Source organism: Coenobita brevimanus, chromosome 79, assembly GCF_032717465.1.
Source record: "Coenobita brevimanus isolate Jiangsu-jjx chromosome 79, ASM3271746v2, whole genome shotgun sequence".
In the NCBI taxonomy this organism is placed as follows: Eukaryota; Metazoa; Arthropoda; class Malacostraca; order Decapoda; family Coenobitidae; genus Coenobita; species Coenobita brevimanus.
The window spans coordinates 3,864,811-3,887,500 of record NC_137032.1 but is presented as its reverse complement, the minus strand read 5'-3'; positions in this window follow the sequence as shown (position 1 = coordinate 3,887,500).

Here is a 22,690-nt window from a genome sequence, read left to right as displayed (position 1 = left end):
TCATTCCAACACAGGAAAAAAGGCGTAGTGGGATTATTCTTAAGCCCATCAGTTTTATTTCATTCTTGCTGAGTTCGCACGATTTTATCTTAGAAGAGACTGACAGGATGAGAAGATCTGGTGTTTGTTAACCACATCACTCCGAGGGATTTATTCGAAGCTTGATAAATCGTCCAGAGATTGCAAGATATATAGCAGCTGCGTCTACTGAAACTTGGCTTTTTTTGGTGTTTATTACGATGTCAGGTAGATAGTTCACTGTGGCCACCTCCAGACGATTTTATTAAGCAGAGGTCCGAACACATCTTTTTGATTTTGGATAATATTAGAAGATTTTGTTTGTACTATACTTCACTAATAAGGACCGTACAATACGTGTGTAGCCTGTGATTCCACGTTACTCTCTCTCTCTCTCTCTCTCTCTCTCTCTCTCTCTCTCTCTCTCTCTCTCTCTCTCTCTCTCACACACACACACACACACACACACACACACACACACACACACACTAAGACAAATGACCCTTCTCCTCTATAGTATTAAATTTTCCATTAATTTCGTGTGGATAAGGTTAAAAATAATGAAGGTACTTATGCTGAGAGAGTGATAGTTGTGGTTGTGGTGGTAGCTTTGGTTGTGGTGGTATTTGTGGTTGTGGAGGTATTGGTGGTTGTTGTGGTAGCTGTGGTTGTGGTGGCAGTTGTGGTTGAGGTGGTAGTTGTGGTGGTGGTGGCAGTAGTGGTTATGGTGGTATCGTAGTTGTGATAGTGGTAGTAATTGTGTAGGTGTGTTAGTTGTGGTACCTGTGGCAGATGTGGTAGTCGTGGTAGTTCAGGTATGGTGGTAAGTAGTTGTAGTTGTGATAGTTGTGGTGTTAGTGATGGTAGTTGTGATCAGTGTGATAGTTGTGGTAGTGGTTGTAGGTGTATTATTGTGTTGATAGTTGTAGTGGTGGTGGCAGTGGTATAGGTTGTGATAGTTGTGGAATTATGGTAGTTTTGGTAGTGATAATAGTTGTATTAGTGTGGTGAGAGCTGTAGTGGTGGTGGCAGTGGTAGAGGTTATGGTAGTTGTGACGGTAGTGATGGTGTTTGTGTTGTGGTATTAGCTGTAGCTGTGATGGTGTTTGTGCTGTGGTATTAGTTGTAGTTGTGGTGGTTGTGTTGTGGTATTAGTTGTAGCTGTGGTGGTGGTTGTGCTGTGGTATTAGTTGTTGTTGTGGTGGTTGTGGTGTGGTATTAGTTGTAGCTGTTGTGGTGGTTGTGGTGTGTATTAGTTGTAGCTGTGATGGTGGTTGTGCTGTGGTATTAGTTGTAGTTGTGGTGGTTGTGGTATTGGTGGTAGTTGTTGTCATTGTGGTAGCTAATGGTAATATTTTTTTATAGTGGTAGCGGGGAGGGCAATGGTGGAGAGAGCATAATAATTTTTCACCATTTTACTCATCAGTGCAAAAAAGAACCGTCATTTTCAGGACTGTAATCTCGCCAGCTAAGGGGACTCTCTTGCACGTCTTAGGAGGCTCTCTTGCATATCTTAAGAGGCTTTATTGCATTCCTTAGAAGGCTGTCTTGCTCTTCTTTCTTACTAGTGCACTGACGTAAACTTGATGGCTCTCTACACTTCTTAGGAGGCTCTCTAGCATTTCTTAGGTCGTTCTCTTGCACTTCCTAGGAGGCTCCCTTGCACCTCTCTAGCACTTCTTAGGAGGCTCTTTACCACTTTTTAGCAGTTTATCTAGCATTTCTTAGGAGGCTTTTCTTAGGATGCTTCCTAGCACTTCGTAGGAGGTTGTAGCACTTCAAAGGTAACACGCTAGCACTTCTGTACTGTAGATGTTCTCTAGCACTACTTCCTTCCTGGTTCACTCATCATTTCAGGAGACACTTATTCGTGACTATAGTCGCGGCGCACGACTCTGAGGTTGTCAAAATCGTACCCTGGCAACCTACCATTCAAAAGTGTGTCCCATTTCGTGTATAACATGAGACGCAAGTGATTCGTGTATAATATGTTCGTGTATAATAATATTTGTGTATAATATATTCGTGCATAATTATATGATTCGTGTATAATACGAAATCGGACGTTCTTTTGAATGGTAGGTTGCCAGGGTACGATAATGACAACCTCAGAGTCGTGCGCCGCGACTACAGCCCCATCCGCCAAAGATATTCTCTTCTTTCACCCCGACATTCAAGATGAAAAGGAGGCAATTTAATACCAAACTAAGTGGCCAGAAAACAAAATCTTGGAGGATGAGTGTATTTTGATAAGAAGTGACAAGTCGTGCAACTTAACCCTACACCCGTGAACGTTGGATCTGATAAGAATGTAGAGTTTGATAAGCCCTTGGAACTGATAAGAACGTGGAGGAGAAGGTGCTTGGGGACTGATAAGAATTTCAGGACTGATAAGAACTTGAGGTAATACTCTTGTCAGCTTAATTCTTTTGTCCCTCAAATTCCCTAATATACGTTGATTCCAGATGAGTTTCTTTACAATTTATTTCTGCTACTACCAGACAGATTTATTCAACTTTGGGAAGGTCTCTCATAAGTACGGTAGTAGTAGTAGTAGTAGTCGTAGTAACGTATATGTGTATATGTATATGTATATGTATATGTATATGTATATATAGCCTATACTGTACGTATATATATATAATATAACAGACACACACACACACCTGGTAAAAAACAAGTCATGTTTTGTGGTGCCCATCGCGGCACAGGTACTGTGGTGAACGCCTCCAAGTGTGTACCGTATGAAATTCCTGACGCCGAACTCACACAACCCACACAGGTATTTTGCCCCGTACGCTGCAACTGACAATAGTGCTGGAGTGAGATATTAATAAAGATGAAAGGAGAATATGAGGACTGAGCGTGAAGGGATAGGAATCTCGGGGAGCTGGGAGGGATATGAGTTACGAAATGAATGGAGTACGTGCAGCGGGGACTTTGCGACCAAAAGGGATTTAACAGAATCAAAGGCGGGATGTACGAGCACACATCATTATCCTTACCCCTGGGCAACTGAGACTTTCATTTACAGGAGACACAAGAACAAAGGGGAAATTTATGAGTTCTCTCTTCCTTGTGCAACCTAAAAAAAAAAGGAAAAGGAAAGAAAAAAATTAGAAAAAGAAAGGAAAGTTGTTGATGTTCATTTTTCACTCGTAATCAAGAGTTGTTTTTTGCAGGAGGCCCTGAAGATATGCAAGGATTTTTGATATTCCTTTCCTTACCTTGTCATAATTACGACAGCCAGATCATGAGAGTTCTTTTAACCTAACTACAGATATTCGTGTGAGGTGTTGGGGAATGAAGTAATGAGTAAGCTTAATCCAAGACGATAATTTTTAACGTACGAATATGTATGGAAGGATTTAAGCTTTTCTTCGCTGCGTCTTCTCTTGCTTTATATTCCTGCTAATTCAAGACGGTTTTAATAAGCTGAGAGTGAACATAGTCGATAGTGTTTATATTGGTACCAGTAACCCTTGTCCGAAGAGTTCCAGTACTCCATTCCAGCTATCACCAGACGATTTCTTTCCGCTGAGTGAGAGAAAGGAAATTATGAGTCTAATGGGTTTAAAACGATCTGAAAATTAATCAGAGTGCCTTCAGTTGCGAATACTACGTAGTGTGATGGACAAGGACGGAGATTAAGAGAATGAAGCGAAAGAAAGAATAGACTACCACAGATGAGAAAGGTCATAGGTTCACAGAGACCAGTGACGAGGACTATGGATCTGTGCGTGGAAATATCGTAGTGGCTGAGTAAAAGTATTGTGATCCACACTCTAACGTATGGAGGTGAAGTGTGGACTCTGTTGGAAGGACACAAGTCAGGGTGAGAGCAATGGGAATGAGTTGTTTGAGAGGAGCATGTGGAGTTAAGTGGAGACCAACAGACAGATGAGAGAAGGAAGGGGCGTTGCTTTGTTTATGAGGATGTGCTGCAGAGCGTTAGAGAAATTTCTTGAAATGGCTTGAACATGTGAAGAGAATGGAAAAAGAGAGACTGACTAGAAGCGTGTATGTGAGTGAGGTGGAAGAGAAAAGGGAGAGGGGCAGACCGAGAATGAAGTTTGGGGGAATTCTCCAGAGATTATTTTGCATTCTGCTTTATGGTATTTACGACTTCTATAATACAACTACTGTATACTCATTTTTTTTTTTTTTATCGAGGCGAAGATGCACTTGACAGATTGGTAATTATTGGCTGAATGCAACATTACTTCATAATCCAGCATAATTAACTGACAACAAATATCTGAGGGGGAAATTTGGGTCAGTAAATATTTTTTGAACACGTTGCATTCAGCCAGTCATCATCAACCTGTCAAGTGCATCTTCGCCTCAATAAAAAAAAACGGAGTATAGACATGTTAACTTCAGACTTAAATGTTGACGTTAGTGAATGGATTATAAAAAAGAGCAGAGCCAAATCTCATAGGAAAGAAACGATTGATGAAACAATATAATAACTGATGAGCCTAACACCCAGATCATACTTTTAGCCTTTTCGTAACATCATCTCCTTTATAATAACCCATCATAAAAAATAATTTCTCTGCCTGCTCTCTCTCTCTCTCTCTCTCTCTCTCTCTCTCTCTCTCTCTCTCTCTCTCTCTCTCTCATAATGATAATAATAATAAATTTAAAATGGTCGCGAAGCGTTTAGCAATTGTGTGAGCAAATATATCAGTATAAATAAGGAATCATCCTCACAGGTTTACAGAAATTTTGTGAATATGGCTTTTGACGGGGCGGTATATACACACTGAGAAAGCAACCAGAGACTCATTGGAAACAGATATAGATAGAACAAAAGGATACTGCGCTTACCTTACACCTTCTGCGTGTTAATTGAGGGTGTTGGGAGGCCATGCTTCGGGTTGCTATTGTTAGGGAGGGGAGGAGTACATTCCCAGAGGTGGGATGCTTGAACAATAGTACCATTAGTTTTTAGCTGTAACTTATGTCTTTGCAGGAACAAGGAAAAGTGAGAGTAGTCATATCTCCCATTCCAGCTACAGGGAAAAAGTATCAGTTAGGAAAGAAAAATTATTGTGGGTTATATCTGTTCTTAGCAAGACAGCAAAGAGACGAAACCATAGAATATTTCCGTTTCTCTGTTTTTTTCCCGTAGAGAGAAATCGGAATTATGAAAGCGAGCAATTCGTAAATATGCTTGAAAATTGTATCCCAGGAGAGGGCACTAAGAAGCCGTCCCGTTATCGTAATCAGTGCTGTTATATTGATTGTGGTGAATATGATACACAAACTGGATAAATGGTGGGACCCAAGCGTCAAGTTCATTTTTTAATTTAGAACTATGTCAGCTTTCACAATTTTTCTTCTCCAGTGGCTTCCTATAGGTGACATTCTCTGTGGATCTCTTTCTTTTTCTGTCACTCGTCTTACATTCTTTCTCCTTATTTTTAATGTCCCGTCCACCGTATAATTTATTACCACTCGCCTCCTCCGCTTGTCATATACTCGTATTGTTAATCTTTAATATTGCCACTTTCCTCTCTGCTGTTATCTTATTCTCCATTAGTGCAACGTGGTGTTTCTTGCCTACGGCTGAAGTGTTCATTCATTCATTCATTCATTCACTCATTCACTTAAGTCATTCATTCATTCACTCATTTATTCATTCATTCATTCTTTCATTCACTCATTCATTCATTCATTCATTCACTCTATTTCTTTCTTTCCTTCGTTCATTCGTTCCTTCCTTCCTTCCTTTCCTTCGTTCGCTCGTTCCTTCCATTCTTCCTTCCTTCCTTCCTTCCTTCATTCATTCATTCATTCATACATTCATTACTCACTAACTCACTTATTCACTTACTCACCCACTCACTCACTAACTCAGTCACTCATTCACTCATTCATTCATTCATTCACAGCGTGGGCCAATGTATGACTTTTTCGTTAAGTTTATGTAAATTAGCCATCTAAAAATCACGTAATTTTTCTAGTTCAGTTATTGACAAAGTTATGACTCTACTCCAAAAATAGATTGTTTAAAAGTAAAAATTCACGGTAGTTATGCCTTCACACATTGGTATTCAGATTATATTATTAAAGGAAGATGTGTTTTTACAAACTTTGGATGCGAGTTATTAAAAAGTGGTTGTGAAGAGGAGGAAGGAGGGAGGAAAATGAAAGCGCTGAAGAGAAAGATTACAGAGGCTGGCGGCTGGAAGGGAGAGAGAAAAGAGATAACATGGAGTGACGAGGACTGAGAGGTGGTGGAGGACGCAGTGGGATTTGCAGCGAGAGAGGGGAGGGAATTGATAAAGAGAGAGAGAGAGAGAGAGAGAGAGAGAGATGGCAAGTCTGACCTAGTAACAGAAGGAAGAAGATATGAACTATCCACAGACTGCCCAGTGGATCAGTTTAATATCCATTCCCATATTACATGAGTTTTGGATATTCATGGATGCCTTGAATATTCTTGGATGCCATGGATATTCTTGGATGCCTTGAATATTCTTGGATGCCTTGGATATTCGTGGATGCCTTGGATATTCTTGGATGCCGTGGATATTCTTGGATGCCTTGGATACTCTTGGATGCCTTGGATATTCGTGGATATTCTTGGGTACATTATCAGCGTACAACCGGCGTCAGAGGTCCTGTCGTCTGTGTGTGTGTGTGTGTGTGTGTGTGTGTGTGTGTATGTGTGTGTGTGTGTGTGTGTGTGTGTGTGTGTGTGTGTGTGTGTGTGTGTGTGTATACATCTCCTGTACCTGGTGTCTTAACGCAGGTAAACATACAGCGTCATTACAGAGATAGCGTGAAAGGTAAGAGGGGGAACCTTTATTTTCCTCTCTCTTTGCCTGCAACTTTTATGGTTGGGGATTAACTGTTTGGTTGAGAGAGTCGCCGGGAAAGAGACATGAGGACTGGTCTCTCTCTCTCTCTCTCTCTCTCTCTCTCTCTCTCTCTCTCTCTCTCTCTCTCTCTCTCTCTCTCTCACACACACACACACACACACACACACACGTACATACCATGAAAAGGGAGATCAGTGAACCCAAACCAGCACCTTTCCCACCCTCATTCTCTGCACTACATCATCCTCTGTTGATCTGTCACTCTGTCTACCTATTTGTTTGCCCTTCTCTCTGTCCACCTGTCTATCTGTCTCCGTCGTTCTATCTATCCATCTGTCTGTCTGTCACTATCTACCTGTTATAATATCTTTGTTATCTTTGTCTGTCTGTCTATCTGTCTCTGTCTGTTAGTAATTCTGTATCTTCACTAATCTATCCATCCGCTTATCTGTCTATTTATGTATGTGTTTGTTTGCGTCTGTCTGGCTTTCTAAGTTTATCTATCTTTCTGTGTATATGTGTCTACCTTTCTGCCTGTGTGTGTATATCTATCTATCTATCTATCTATCTATCTATCTGTCTGTGTGTTCTCCCTCAGCGCTACATCCTTCGAACCAGTCTATCGCACGTCATGACCTAATACATGGGATTTTTTGGTTGGAGCCAGTGGGGGAATAGGTGTCTATTTATCTGTCTGTCAGTCTGTCTATCTATCTATCTGTCTGTCTATGTGTGTATCTGTCTGTTTATCTATCTATCTATCTATCTGTTTATCTATCTATCCATCCATCTTTCTATCTAATTGTCTGTCTGTCTCCTTGTCCTGTTTATCTATCTGGCTGTCCATCCATCCACCCATCAATCTTTCTGTCTGTCTATCAGTCTATCTATCTATCTACCTATCTATCTATCTGTTTGTGTCATCACTGTATATATCTGTCTGTCTTGCGATCTATCTGTCTGTCAGTCTGTCTAGCAATCAGTCTGTCTGTCCGTCTACGTCTCCATCCATCCATCCATCCGTCTGTCTCAGCGTTAATTAGTTTGTCTGTCTATTTATGTATGTGTGTATGTATCTGTGAATCTGTTCATCCTAAGTACTCCCTGATTAAGTCTGCCACAATTTCATGACTTCTTTGCTCTGAGCCAAAAATGGAAGAGGTGTCCATTTGTCTATCTGCCTGTCTGTCTATCTATCCATTCAACTCACTATCTGCCCATCTCTGTCTCTCTATCTATTTATATCTATCGCCTGGCTCCCGCATCCTGTGAGGGGTGACCACGACAAAAGAAGGAACCTCCAGGATTTTCGGTTCCCTAACTTAGTAACGACCTCCCTTTTCCCACCACACACTACGACTCTCCCTCTCTCTCTCTCTCTCTCTCTCTCTCTCTCTCTCTCTCTCTCTCACGTGGTCTGAACAAGTCTTAGTAAATTCTACCTTGAGGCCCATGCAATCAATCAACTAATGGATTATTCTCCGGTTAGGTCAAATTATACCTTCATTAGGTTAGGTTAGCTTAGTTATAGTTAGGTTAGATTCAGTTAGAGGTGGGTTGCTGGAGTGTATATTGGTAGCATGACCACAACACTGACTGCAAGAAACAACACACTGCAGGCGGAAAAATACTCGTACAGAAAAAATACAGGAAAAATATCGGGATAACAATAATAACAGGAAGATACGCTCATAGAAACCTGTAGAAAAAACATAATCAGGTACTCTCATTAACTTACCTGGGACGCTATTTGTGGGGTAACACTACAGTAAAGCGTGACTGACAGTGATGCATAAATGTAATATAAACAAAGATTAACTCCTTGAATCCGGGGCTTAATGTTTATAATGTTTTTACTATCTCCAGGTGGTTTAATTCATCTTAGGAGAGATTAACAAGAGACTTAAGAGAGGCTTTTAATTCATCTTACGAGACTTAGCAGAGACTTAAGAGAGACTTTAAATTCATCTTAGGAGAGAGACGTAGAAGAGGCTTAGGAGAGACTTTTAATTCATCTTAGGAGAGACTTAGAAGAGACTTAAGGGAGGCTTTTAATTCATGTTAAGGGAGACTTAGAAGAGACTTAGGGGAGACTTTTAATTCATCGTAGGAGTGACCTTTTGAACTTACTGGGTTAGGTACATCTTTCAATAATCCCTTTACTAGGAAAGGTCATAAGGCAGACCCGGCCAGAAAACAATGAAAAATTTATGCTTTCCTCAAATTTTCTCAGCAAATAAAAGGATCTGAATTGTGTATCATGGTCGGAATATCCACTCGTAGGACGCATAAATGGACTCTGTTACAATTATTATAGGTATGGATGATAAAATCGTTAGTTTTTTTTTTTTTCAATGAACATGAATAAAAGTCTTACCATATATTTTGAAAAATTTATAGGACTCCAAAGAAATTATTATTATTATTATTATTATTATAATTTTAGAAAGTTGTTGTTCAGTGCCTCGTTCTTTATTGAAATGAAATATTCTTTTTTGTCAGCAGCCTCCTTTCCATGAGTCACATACAACTATTTTTATTTATTTTCTTTCTTGTATTCGCTGTCCAGTCGGATATTTCTGCGTACGAGTATTTTAGGAGTATTATGCACTACGATTAGCTGTGTGAATGAGTCGAGGCAGGAATCTTTTACTGTATGGACACCTTATGGCATCCTTACAGTATATGAATCCCACATGTCGATGATGCCGCGCGTGCGTGCGTGCGTGTGTGTGTGTGTGTGTGTGTGTGTGTGTGTGTGTGTGTGTGTGTGTGTGTGTGTGTGTGTGTGTGTGTGTGTGTGTGTGTGTGTGTGTTTCCTGTGACCTACATTTTTAAGAGTATTTACCGCCTCTGAAATTTAATTATTACTGTTCAAATAACTAATATTTTTTAGCTTGAAATAGAGCAAAACTTCAAAGACAGATTTTCATGTTTTTTTTCTTTTTGGCATACTTTTTTCTTTGCGTTTTTTTCATCTGATTTCACTGCAGCGTTCACAACATGCACCATACATATACTGTAATGTAAAACAGGGTAACTGATGTTTATACAACTATGATAATCAATTACCGGTTAAATGTATGACGAATGTGACAAAATTTCAAAGGTTATATTTTTTATTTATTCATTTATTTTTTAAGCAATAGATGTCTGCAGTTCTTCATGTTAGTTCTCTCCTTTAAGCATTTTTTTTATTATTACAAAGCAGTTCTCTTACCGCCAAGCTTTGAATTATGCAAAATCAAATTTACTGATTTTTTGTTTATGGTTCTTTAGGTGATATTGATGTATTTAACTACGAAATCATGGACTGTGAGTACCAGATATTATAAAAAATGTGAAAATATTGATCTCTTTGAATATACATCCATAATATAAAACCCAAATAAAAAAAGAAATCAGTTCAATGGTATTCGGAATTTTAGCCATTACTTAGGCTAACTATTGTAAAAAATTATACCAAAAAAGGAAGGTTCAGAAGTACATGTCTCAAAAGTTTTCTTAAGTTCACATATATACAGTACTAAGAACCTGCAATTCTTTCAGATACGTCAAAAAAGTGTTCGTTTTAGGTAAATAGAATCACGTTTATGTTGCAAAAATTTATGTCACCGTAGCGAAGGGGACCAACGTACTATACACAGAAATAAGCAATATCTATTTTCCTCTAACTTAGCCTGAAACTGCAGTCTTTCCATCATGAATGCTGAGTTATAACAAAAGATTAACACCTGCATATGGAGCTAGTCACGAAGTAGTGCTATAAATTGGACATAGAGTCGTCCTATTGCATTATTCTGCCACTGAGCTATGTGAGTAAGCTGCCAATGAACGAAAATCTAGGCCAGGTTAAGGTGAAAGAACTGTGTTAATGATGACAGGGATGGAAGTCTCTTAAGCTAACGAGAATACGGCTTCACAGGAACCTGGATATCCATTTTTAGCGTCGGCACCCCTTCAATGATCTGTCTGAGGCCGGAGACGCTGAGTGAGTCTGGGGGGGACGTTGTTGATGGCTGGTCACCGTCACCTTATTCCGTCCTCTTCCTTCCCTCAGCTCCTTGCCTCCTTCCAGCCTTATTCCTTCGTCCTCCTTCCCTCACATCCTTTCCTCCTTCCCCTCCCCCTCCTTCCTCTCCTAGCTCACTTCGTACCTACTTTCTCCCTTCCTTTCCTCATCTCTCCTGCCGCCCCTACGTATGTCCTCTTTCTCACCCTCTCACTTCCTTCCTGTCTCCCTTTCTTAAGGGGGTCCCTCACACTCTTCCTCCCTTTCTGACTCACTCTGTACCTCTCCTTTCTACATTTCTCCCTTCTTACCTCCTCCTTTCTGTTTTTTCCTTCCATCCCTCTCTCTTTCTTTCACACACACTCTCTCTCTTTCTTCCTCACTCGCTTTCTCTCTCTGCTTCCATTTTCAATTCTTCCTTCTTCCATTTCCTCCTTATCTCATCGTTCTGTCATTTCCTTTTCCTTCCGTCCGTCCCTCCCTCCCTCAGTTTCTTCCCTCTCTTTCCCTTCTCTTCCTCCCTCTTCCACCCACTCTCTAGCCCCTATACCTACTTCCTTCTTCCTTCCCTCACTTTCTCATTTCTGTCACTCTCTTCCTTCTCTGTTTCCCTCCTCTCTTCTTGCTCCTCTTTCTCCTTCTAAAGCTTCTTTCATTCTTTCCTTCCTCTCTTCTCTACCTCTCCTTCCTTTTCTTATACCTCCTCTCTTTCTCCCTCCTTCCTCTCCCTATCATCCTTTCTTTCTTCCCTTCCTACCTCCTTTCCTCCTTCCCTCCCTCCTTTTCCTCTCTCTGTCAGTCTCTATCTTTCCTACATCCCTCCCTCTTTCTCTCCACTATTTCCTTTTGTACCCACTCGTTCATGTTCTCCTTCCTTCATTCCCTCATTGCATTTCTTCCTTCCCCCTTTCCTTCCTCCCTTCTTTCCTACCTTTCTTCCTTCCCTCCCATCCCTTCCTTCCTCTGCGATTTCTTCCTTCTTTCTTTTTCCCCTCCTTCCCTCCCATTCCCTCCTTCCTCACTCCCTCCTTCCTTTCTTCCTCCCTTCTCTTCCCTTCCCCTCTATTTTCCTTCCTTACTTTGCATTTACACTGTCTCACTCACTCCATCCTTACCATCCCTACCCTCCTTTCTCCCTCCTTCCCTCCTCCTGTCTCCCTCCCTCCCTGCCTCCTTCCCTCCTTCTCCCTCCCTCCCTCTCTCCCTTCTATCTACCAGAGTTAGTGTCGCCCTGCCTTTCTCCCTGTTTATTTACTGCCTTCCACCCACTTTACAGCTTGTTACTCACTCCCTTCCTCGCTTCCTCACTCTACATATTCTCTCTCTCTCTCTCTCTCTCTCTCTCTCTCTCTCTCTCTCTCTCTCTCTCTCTCTCTCTCTCGTGTAAATAAATGTTGGACTATAGTTGCAAAGTGTTAGTAGTAATAAAAAAAGATGCAAGTGCTATAATGAAAAGATATATTAACTCCTTGCTCCAACGACTTTATTATTATTATTATTATTATTATTATTATTATTATTATTATTATTACCACTATTACTACTATTATTATTATTATTGTTATTATTATTATTATTATTATTATTATTTATTATTATTATTATTATTAGTTATTATTATTATTATTATTATTATTATTATTACGGAAAGATTATGTTCAATTTTGAGTGAGACCCTTTCTAGTGAAAGAGTTAATTAAGGCTTTATTTAACCCCTCCAGTAAAGAAAAAAATTTCTCCTTAGCTGAATGAAATCGTCTGGAGAAAGCAAGAATAAAACAAAATAAAATACCCCATCGGTTTCTGAAGAGGTCATGATGCCTTTATTATCTTTATTTTTTACTTTATTTATTTATTTTATTAATTTTTTCTATTGGCAGAATATTTTACTCAGCTTGGGAATATTTTGCCTTATTAAAGAGGTTAATAAAGGCTTTGTAATAATAATAATAATAGTAGTAGTAGTAGTAGTAATAGTAGTAGTAGTAGTAGTAGTAGTCGTAGTAGTAGTAGTAGTAGTCGTAGTAGTAGTAGTAGTAGTAATAATAATAATAATAATAATAATAATAGTAGTAGTAGCAGTAGTAGTACACTATTAGTAATAATAATAACAATAATAATAATAATAATAATAATAATAATAATGATAATAATAATAATAATAATAATAATAATAGTAGTAGTAACAATAATCTGAATAAAATCGTCTGAAAAAAGCGGGAGCAAAGTGAATAGGACGTCACCGGACTGAAAGGGTTAATATTCTTCACAGCTTAACCCCTTCAGCTATATGAAGTTAGTTTATATTTCATTCTTTCAATCCCAGACGATTTTATTCAGCTTAGGACGACGATTTTTCCAGAGTAGTTTTTCATTAACCCTTTTATTCTGGAGATCATTCCCAAGCTGAGGAAAATCGGATTATTCAGTGCCTCAGTGGCCCAGTGGTACAGTATTCGCCTCTTGTTCTGCGTCTACCCCGTGTACAGTATCCAAAATCCAAGCCATGAAGAATATTTGAGATTCTGGTAGTGTGGCCCTTCATGTGTTTCAGTATTTCAGTCTGAGCAAATATACAGACTCTGATGTACGCAAAAACAGCCATAATAACTTTGCCTTTATCCTGTATTTTTCTCACGACAGACACATTCTATATTCGTACTTTACCAGCATGGGGACGAATTGGTTCTTCTTACCACTCTCCCTTCAAGTAGATCTCTCTCTCTCTCTCTCTCTCTCTCTCTCTCTCTCTCTCTCTCTCTCTCTCTCTCTCTCTCTCTCTCTCTCTCGTCACTTTCCCTTAACTACTTCCAAGCCACTTCTCTCCCTCTCTCACATGACTGCCAACCCAACTTCCCTCACACACTACAACTTACCTCCCTTCCTCCTGTCCTCCCTCCTTCCCTCCCTCCCTCCCTCCCTTTCTCTCTCTCTCTCTCTCTCTCTCTCTCTCTCTCTGGGAATAATACTTCTCTACTAGCCCTTTCAGTCCGATGACGTCTTATTTATGCTACCTCAAAACAATTTACTACCCCCGCGCTCCCGATGCGAGAAAGGTAATTGTGTTTTGCTCGACGTTGTGTGTGTGTGTGTGTGTGTGTGTGTGTGTGTGTGTGTGTGTGTGTGTGTGTGTGTGTGTGTGTGTGTGTGTGTGTGTGTGTGTGTGTGTGACTTTGTGAATAAAATAACTCGACCAGTTTTTATCCGAATTTTACGAAACGTGGTGGAAGTCCTGGGGGTCAGCCAAGGAGCAGACTTAATTTTTTTATTATAAAGATACGTAGGTCAAGATCATAGGGCCAGATCAAAGTTTGACTTGGGAAAATCAGCTTACACAGTTATATTCTCTTTACACCAAACGATGTATGTGATAAGGAGGGTTAGATTCAGTTTTAAGAAGAATCAAAGGTCAGTGTCATAAGGCAAGATCAAAGGTCTCTCCAAGTGTCTCTCTACGAAATATGCTTTTTTTAATATTTGATAAAAAAAAATGGTGGAAGGGTTGAAGATCAGCCAAAGGGTTGATCTGTCTTTTTGTAGATTTGTAGGGCAAAGGTCAAGGTCACAGGGAAGTTAAAGGTCAAGGTCACAGGGAAGTTAGAGGTCAAGGTCACAGGGAAGTTAGAGGTCAAGGTCACAGGGAAGTTAGAGGTCAAGGTCACAAGGAAGTCAAAGGTCAAGGTCACAGGAAGTCAAGCATCAAGGTCACAGGGAAGTCAAAGGTCAAGGTCACTGGGAAGTCAAAGGTCAGGGTCACAGGGAAGGTCATCTCAAGCAGTTTTTTATTTTATTTGAACGAAACTTAATGGAAAGGTTATAGGTCAGACAAGAATGAAGTTAATCGATTCTGAGAGCAATCGATAAAAAAAAAAAAAGTCACAAGGAAAAATTAAATGTTGGTGTTTCATTCTCTGGCCTGTATTCTCGTCGGTTAGGGAAGCTCCGTAACATCTCTTCCTATGCGATTTATTTCCCTCGGTACACCTTTCCATCCCCCTCTGTGTCACCCAGATCATTCTAAAATCACTATACTCTGCATGAAAGAATGTAAAATCCGATATTAGCCTGCCGAAAATAAATAGGGAAGGAAAAGGTGTTAGGGAGCTTCTTTAATCAAGCCTCTGAGTTTTCCTTCTTAAACTATGATGTCGTGGCTTCTTGTACTGATCCTGTTAACCCCCTCAAGGGCAGGATAACTCTAGTACTCCTTCCAGCTAATCCCAGACGATTTTATTCAGCTGATAGTGAGCCATAGATGCTAGTTTTACCAGTCACTCTTAACTCTTGTTGGGATGACTTATTTTATTCCGGCTATTGTTAGAAGGTTATATTAAGATGAGAGTGAATTATGACAACCTGAGAGAGTTGATTAAAGCTATATCTGACTCCTCATTTCAAAAGGTGTTTCTTAAGTTGGGAATATAATCGTCACAGGATAGCAGAGAGAGAGAGAGAGAGAGAGCAACACGTCATCGCAGTGAAGAGTTTAATGTTGCAGATCCTAAAAAAAATCACAAATTTCACCTTTTTATTTCCTTAACTCTCTCTCTCTCTCTCTCTCTCTCTCTCTCTCTCTCTCTCTCTCTCTCCCTCAAACTTCACTCCTTTGTCAAGTACAATTAAAGAGAGGGGATTGTCGAACTCCGCACAGCTAGTTTACATTCTCCATCTTGCTCACTTGCTTCCTTCCTTCTTCCCACACGTTCCTTCTCTCTCTCTCTCTCTCTCTCTCTCTCTCTCTCTCTCTCTCTCTCTCTCTCTCTCTCTCTCTCTCTCTAAAAACAAATATAACAACAGAAATGTGGAAAAAAGGTTGTAAATAAAGCAAGTAAATATCGCAATAAAATACAAGACTCGGGTAGTCAGCAGTAGAAACAGATATAAAGGAACCTCCTGTAATTTTGGGGAAACAAAAAATAAAGGAAAGATAACAGGCAAAGTAGAATAAAACAAGAGGAATGAAGGACAAACGAAGAGAGGAAGGAAGGAGGAAAAAATTAAGTAAAACATAAGGACACAGGGAAGAGAGGAAGGAAAGAGGAAAAGCAAGATAGTAAAGAATGGGTGGAGTGGAGACAAGAAATTAATGATGAAAGAATAATCGGAGAAAAAATGAATACAGTACAGAAATGAGAGAGTGGGTGGGGGGGAAGAGGAGAGAATTGAGGAAACGCAGGTGATGAAGGTATGAAAAAAGTACAAAAGAGTACAGGAGAGAGAGAGAGAGAGAGAGAGAGAGAGAGAGAGAGAGAGGTGGGGAAGAAGAAGAAAAGGAAAGGAAAGGCGAAGAGGAGGAAAGGTGCGAATCAGGACAGGAAATAGAGGGAGAGAGAGAGAAGGGAAAGGGAAGGGAGAGAGGGAAGTGGCTTATATCCGAGTTTCGTTCGGGCGATTTACCCACATCGCCTAGCAGACCTTGAAATATGGAAGCTTGGAGGTGGAGAAGACAGGAGGAGGAAGGGAGGGATAGGAAGAAGGTGAGGAGGAGGAGGAGGAGGAGGAGGAGAAGAAGAAGAAGAACAAGAAGAAGAAGGAGAAGAAGAAGAAGAACAAGAAGAAGAAGGAGAAGAAGAAGAAGAAGAAGACTCAGAAGGAGGGTGGAAAAGAAGGAAGGGCGGAGAAAAAGGGGAAATATAAAGCAAGGCAGATTAAGAAGAAGAGGAAGGGAAGAAGAATGAGGAGTAAGAAGAGGAGGAGAAAAGGAGGGAGGAAAAAAACTAGGGAGAGGAAGGAGGGAAAGAAATGGAAAGAAAGGAGGGAGGAAAGGGAATGAGGGAGAAGGAGAGAGAAGAAAGAAGGAAGGGGAAAAACAGTAAGAAAGGAAAACGAAAAGGAAGAAAAGAGAATTAAAAAAAAACGTTGGATTACGTTAAAATAATAAGAGCAAGAAAATTAAGAAAGACATCCAGAAACGAGAAAGAAGAAGGAAATGGAGAAGGAAGGAAAGACGGAAGGAAGGAAGGAAGAAAGGAGGGAGAAGGAAGAAGGAAAGGTGAAGCAAATAATGGCTAGGGAGGAAGGATCTTTTGCCCCTTCAATACGAGATAATTTCTAAGCTGAATAAAATCTGATAATACGAACAACTTTGAAAATACGGAAAAATAAGCCATAGAAACTGCTTAGAACCACTTAATAATTAGCTGTCTTTTCTAACCTAAATAAAAAAAACATGGAGATAACTTGACCAGAAAAATCACACACACACACACACACACACACACACACACACACACACACACACACACACACACACACACACACACACACACACACACACACACACACACACACACACACACACACACACACACACACACATGCTATCTAATTCTAAACGCGAAAATACTATGGATCTTTCCCAAACAGAAAAAATAGTCTAAAAGAAGCAAAAGTGAGATTAAAAGAAAAAAATATATGTATAGCCGTACTCAAAGAACTAATGGAGAAGCCAGAGAAAAAAAAGGGTAAATTTTTAGCGGATGAGTGAAGGGTATTAACTGCAGAGAGAGAGAGAGAGAGTAATAAAGTTGCGAGGGGAAGTGAAGGTGAAAATATCAACCTAATTGCAAAGACAGGAGGAAAAAGGGGGTGAGAGATTGAAGCATTACCATACTCTCTCTCTCTCTCTCTCTCTCTCACACACACACACATACACACACACACACAAAACCTCAATATTACCTCAATATTACGTGAGAACTCTGCCTACGCGAAGGAAAATTGACTGACAGTAGCAAGGATTTATATACAGTTTTATTCGTCACTTTTATTCGTCACTGAACACAATGGCTAAGTTAGGGAGATCAGATTACTTGAAGGAAACTATACGCAATTCACCCTAACCTGGTCCATTTTTGTCACTCTTATTGCAGTTTATTTCACGTAGCTGAGTGACAAAAATACAATACTTCGGCTCTACGTTCATAGCATTTCATTATGATAAGCAACACACTCTATCGATAATGTATTCTTGCAACACCGCATTCGTGATGGAGAGATGGCAGTTTTAGGCCACGTTAGTGTAAAAAGAGTATTGCATATCGTGTCTCTTCCTTCGCCAAGTAAAATTGTCGTACGTTGGCAAGAAAAAAATAAAATGAATCGTAGAAGTGAAGGTACCGTGAGAGAGAGAAGAAACAAGTATACGGTAGGTCATTCACTTCAACTTGGCCCAAATTTTCATCCTTTTGGAGCTAAATGTACGGGACTCAGCGGCAGAAAAAAGACAATGTTGTGGCTCTAACTACCATCTGAAACACTTCTTCGTGACTAGCATCATATTATAGTATCATATTGGTACAACTCGGCATTCAAGATGGAGACATGGCAATTGCAGGCCAAGGGAGAGTGGACGGAGCATAGTGGGAAACTCGATGCACCAGTGATACAAAGCGAAGTGAAGTTTAGAGAGTTGTTTGGTAATTATAGTTCGGTTAATATCTATTAGAGGAGGGTGATAGAGTGGGGAGGACGAAGGAGGAGTGGAAGGAGGGGTTGAGAAGGAAGGGGAGGGGTAAAGAGGGGAGTGGAGGGGAGGAGTGAAGAGAAAAGGGAGAAAGAGAGAGACAGAAAGGTAAATCAAAAGGATACGGGCGAGAGTGGGAAAGTGTGAATATTGGCTGAGGAAATCTAAAAGAAGATTTATTTTTTTTCAATGTCCGATTCTGCACATAATGAATAGCTAGTCTGTTCCCTAACGCCCGCAGCCCTCACACATGTCTGACTTCTTCACATGTCACCATTTCGGCGCTAATGTCCACCGTCCATATTGAATCCAAGGTAGGTCTGTCTCATCCAGGTGTTTTTATGACATCGGTGGGTCTTGTGGAAAATTCGTGAAGTTTGTTTTAATGACGTGACTGAACCTCTCTCTCTCTCTCTCTCTCTCTCTCTCTCTCTCTCTCTCTCTCTCTCTCTCTCTCTCTCTCTCCACACACACACACACACACACACACGCACACACTTTTCCCCAACACAAACTTTTCCTACCCATTCCTCTCCTAATATCCGATAATTTTTCCATTTACCTTTCTTCATTAGCGCCCTCTCACCTGCAGTTTTAGTTTCCTTTCTTCCGTAACTCCTTCAGGATAGTGACTCATTTTCCCTTCCAGTCTTGCTGTCACCAGACTATTTTATTAAGCTAAACGGAGGCTTTTTGAGCTGGGGGAGGGGGAGCTTGATGTGGGGTTAGTTCATCTTTTCGTCATGACTGTTAATTAGAGGGGAGGAGTGAACAGGTGAAGGGAGGATGGGGGAAGAGGTAGACTAGCGGACTTATCAGTTTTTGTCTCTTACTCACTCACTGTTTACTGCCTCGTTCACTTTGACTTTCCAATCTCTCTCCCTTCAACACTCTTCTTCCAGTTTCACTCTCTTACTTTCACTGTTTGCTTTGATGAACTCATTTTTACAATTTCTTCTGTCTCACTCATTTTCACTCTCTTTTCTGTCTCATTCGCTCACTTCCACTCTGTCTCAGTCACTTTCACTTTCCTAGCTCTCTCTTTCACAGTTCCGCACCTCACTAACTTCACTTTTTCTTACTCATTCACGCTCACACCTTTCAGTCTTAGTTACTTTCACTCTCACCTCTCTTAATTCACTGTTGCCTACTCCTCTGTCTCGCACACTTTCTCTTTCACACTTCTGTCTTTAATTTGACTCTCCAGATTAATAGTTAACCATATTTTCCAGCTCAAACGCACCTTCATTCTTACTCAATTTTTTTTTTATCTAAGCTTTTTACTTTCTTCTCGCCTCTGAAGGATAGTATTTACCCCTCTTCTACGATGGCATGTATTTTTTTTTTTTTTAATTCCTGCAGCTTGCTGATGAGTTTATTCATTACGTTCCCCTGGTGACGGACGTGTCATGTGAAAAGAGGCGTTTTTGCGAGGCCTTTTTAGACCAGTGAAGACCAAAATTTTCTGGACCTATTTGATGCTCGCGAGAAAGGATTTTAGACCAGCACTATCCTTAATGTGGTCCTAGTGGCTGGAGGATCATGTAGGCGGGGTCATGACGGAATAAGCAGAGTTATGTAAACAGAGAGAACGATATGATGATAAATCATTTTCGCTATAACTGTCGTCGTTATTAGCGTACAAAGTGGCTGTTTCTACGTCATATAAAAGAAAATATGAGAGCTCACCAGTGTGTCACTATTAGAATCAGGTTAATGAGTTCTTGTTACACCATGAAGTGAAACAAATGTTCAAGTTAACTTTCAGTTAAAACAGAATTCTAATAATAAGAGGCAAAGGATGCAGCACTCGTCCGTAGGGAAATTTTACTGGGAAATTGTTGTAAGTGCCGTCATTTCCCTACAATAATCCATAGAGACTCGCAAAATGTGCAGTTCTCTCCAGGCTATTATCTTTATTTCAATCATAAGTGATCAAGCATTTCAGTTCAAGTTTAAACAGACATTCAACTTTCATCTCCACGTATATCGCCATCCCGTCACTGTTGGCTGTCATTTGTGAGAAATTCTAACTTAAAAACAATATTTTATCTTTTGCCTGCAGACCATCTTTGTTGCATCATCTGTTTATCCTGGGCACGGGACGCCCCTGGCTGTCCTTACCACGATATATAGATGTCTATATATCGTGGTCCTTACTGCCCAGTGCTACAGCGCATCCTATTTGCGCAGGATTAAGTAACCCAGGCCTGGCTCTGGGGAAGGACCGCTTAAGACCAGTGTGTGACTAACGTATGTCTAAAAGAGGAAGAAGACTTTGATATATGTCTTCTTGCAGAAAGGTCATTAAGGCTGATCATCTCATTTTTCAGTCAGAATCTTCCCCTAGAACACACACAAAGCAGTCGCATTTCACAGCCCCCAGTTACACTGCTGGGTAAACAAGGTCAAGAGGCCAATATCTAGCCCCTCCCGTTCAAAGAGCCTCTTGTAAGGCGAGTTTAGTCTTCCTCTCTCTCTCTCTCTCTCTCTCTCTCTCTCTATCTATCTATCTATCTATCTATCTATCTATCTATCTCTCGTTTAGTAATTTTTTCATTTGCTTCCTTCTCTTCTCTCACTTTATCTTTCCTTTTTTATCTGTCTTCCCGCCACTTTCCTTGATAGCACACTGCCTCCTCTTGTGTCTCATCATCCATCCATTATTTCCCATTTTCCTTCCTTTCTTCCTTCTGTCCTTGCTTCCTTGCTTCCTTCCTTCATTCCTTCCCTGTTCACCATTTCCCTTCACCTTGTTCTTTTCTTCATTGTCTTACTTCACCCTTACTCCTTCGTTTCCCTTCCTTCTCTTCTCTCACTTTCCATAACTATTCTTTATATTTCCTCCGTTGTCTCCTCACCTTCGTCCTTTCTCCAAATTTCTTTAGCTTTCTTCCAGTCCGCCTCTTTCCTCACCCCTCGCTTCCTGTTTTCTTCATCTTTCTCGTTTTCTTCCCTCTCTCCTCTTGCATATTCCTTCCATCCTTCTTAACCTTCCTTCACTTACGCTCCCTCTCTTTGTACCTTCATTTCACTTCTATTCATCCTAATCATTCTTTCCTCTCTCTCTCTCTCTCTCTCTCTCTCTCTCTCTCTCTCTCTCTCTCTCTCTCATCACATATTCATTGCAGCCCCCTCCCTTTGGCACTGCATCTAGTACCCGCCTTTTATTAGGTTGCTGCTTTAATGGAAGGCAAAAATGGCTTTCCTTTTATTGGAAGTGCATCTTTTTCTCTCACACTTTTGTTGTTTTTATTGAGCGAAGCTGGGAAGCTGAAATTTTACTACGAAATAGCCTTGAGGCGGACGCTGGCTGGAAGGAAGTATGGTTCCAGTAGGTTGATTATTCTGTGAGATAGCCTATGGGGTCAACAATTGGAACTTTTCCGAATATTCCGGATGTCACCTAATTTTCCATGAAGGACTAAAGCTAGATCCACAAACTTGGTGTACTTATAGACTGTGATGACCTAAGGTGACATGCACAAGATCAGTGACATTGACATCAAGGTCCCATTATAGCTCGGCTTCTAGTAGCCATCGGCTGCGCAAGTTTTTCTTTTTCAAAATTGTTGTTGGACAGTTTTACGGTGTTCTATTTTATTATTATTATTTTTATTATTATCATTATTTTTATTATTATTATTATTTTTATTATTATTATTATTATTATTATTATTTCCTGGTGCCTCAGTGGTTAGTGTAATGGAGAGGAAAATGGTGACGGACACAGGGAACGGATTTTGCTATCTGAGCCCAGACAAAGACTATCCTGGACCTATATCTATCCCATTTTGTATAGTTATATCGAAGTTGAGATGCATCCTCCATGAGCAGCACCGCCAGGCCAGGAACACTTTCTATGATCAACTCCTTCCCTCCACAGCCACAAATCGCCTTAGATCATTTCAGGCTATTTTTTTTCCTCTCTTTTGTTTATTCTCAGCATTGGTCATTACAGGTCATGATGGAGAGTTATTTGTTTGTCTCTCCCTTTGTCCTTCTTCACCTTGCAGTACAGTTTGAGGCTTAAACGTATATTTGACTGTTACGGGTCATCTTCAAGGGGAGGATTGTTACCTAGAAAAAAAAAAGACTGACTTTATGACCTCCTTGCATTTAACAAGTATTAATCTTTTTCACTACAATGACATTTTGTGTGTGTGTGTGTGTGTGTGTGTGTGTGTGTGTGTGTGTGTGTGTGTGTGTGTGTGTGTGTGTGTGTGTTAAAGTACCCAAGAGACGTTCCCTGGTATTTCAAAAGGCTGAAGAATTAACAGAAGGATCGAGTTGACTGGGTGAATTAAATGAACGGAATTAAATGGACGGACTGGGTGAATTAAATGGATTGTAAATTAAATG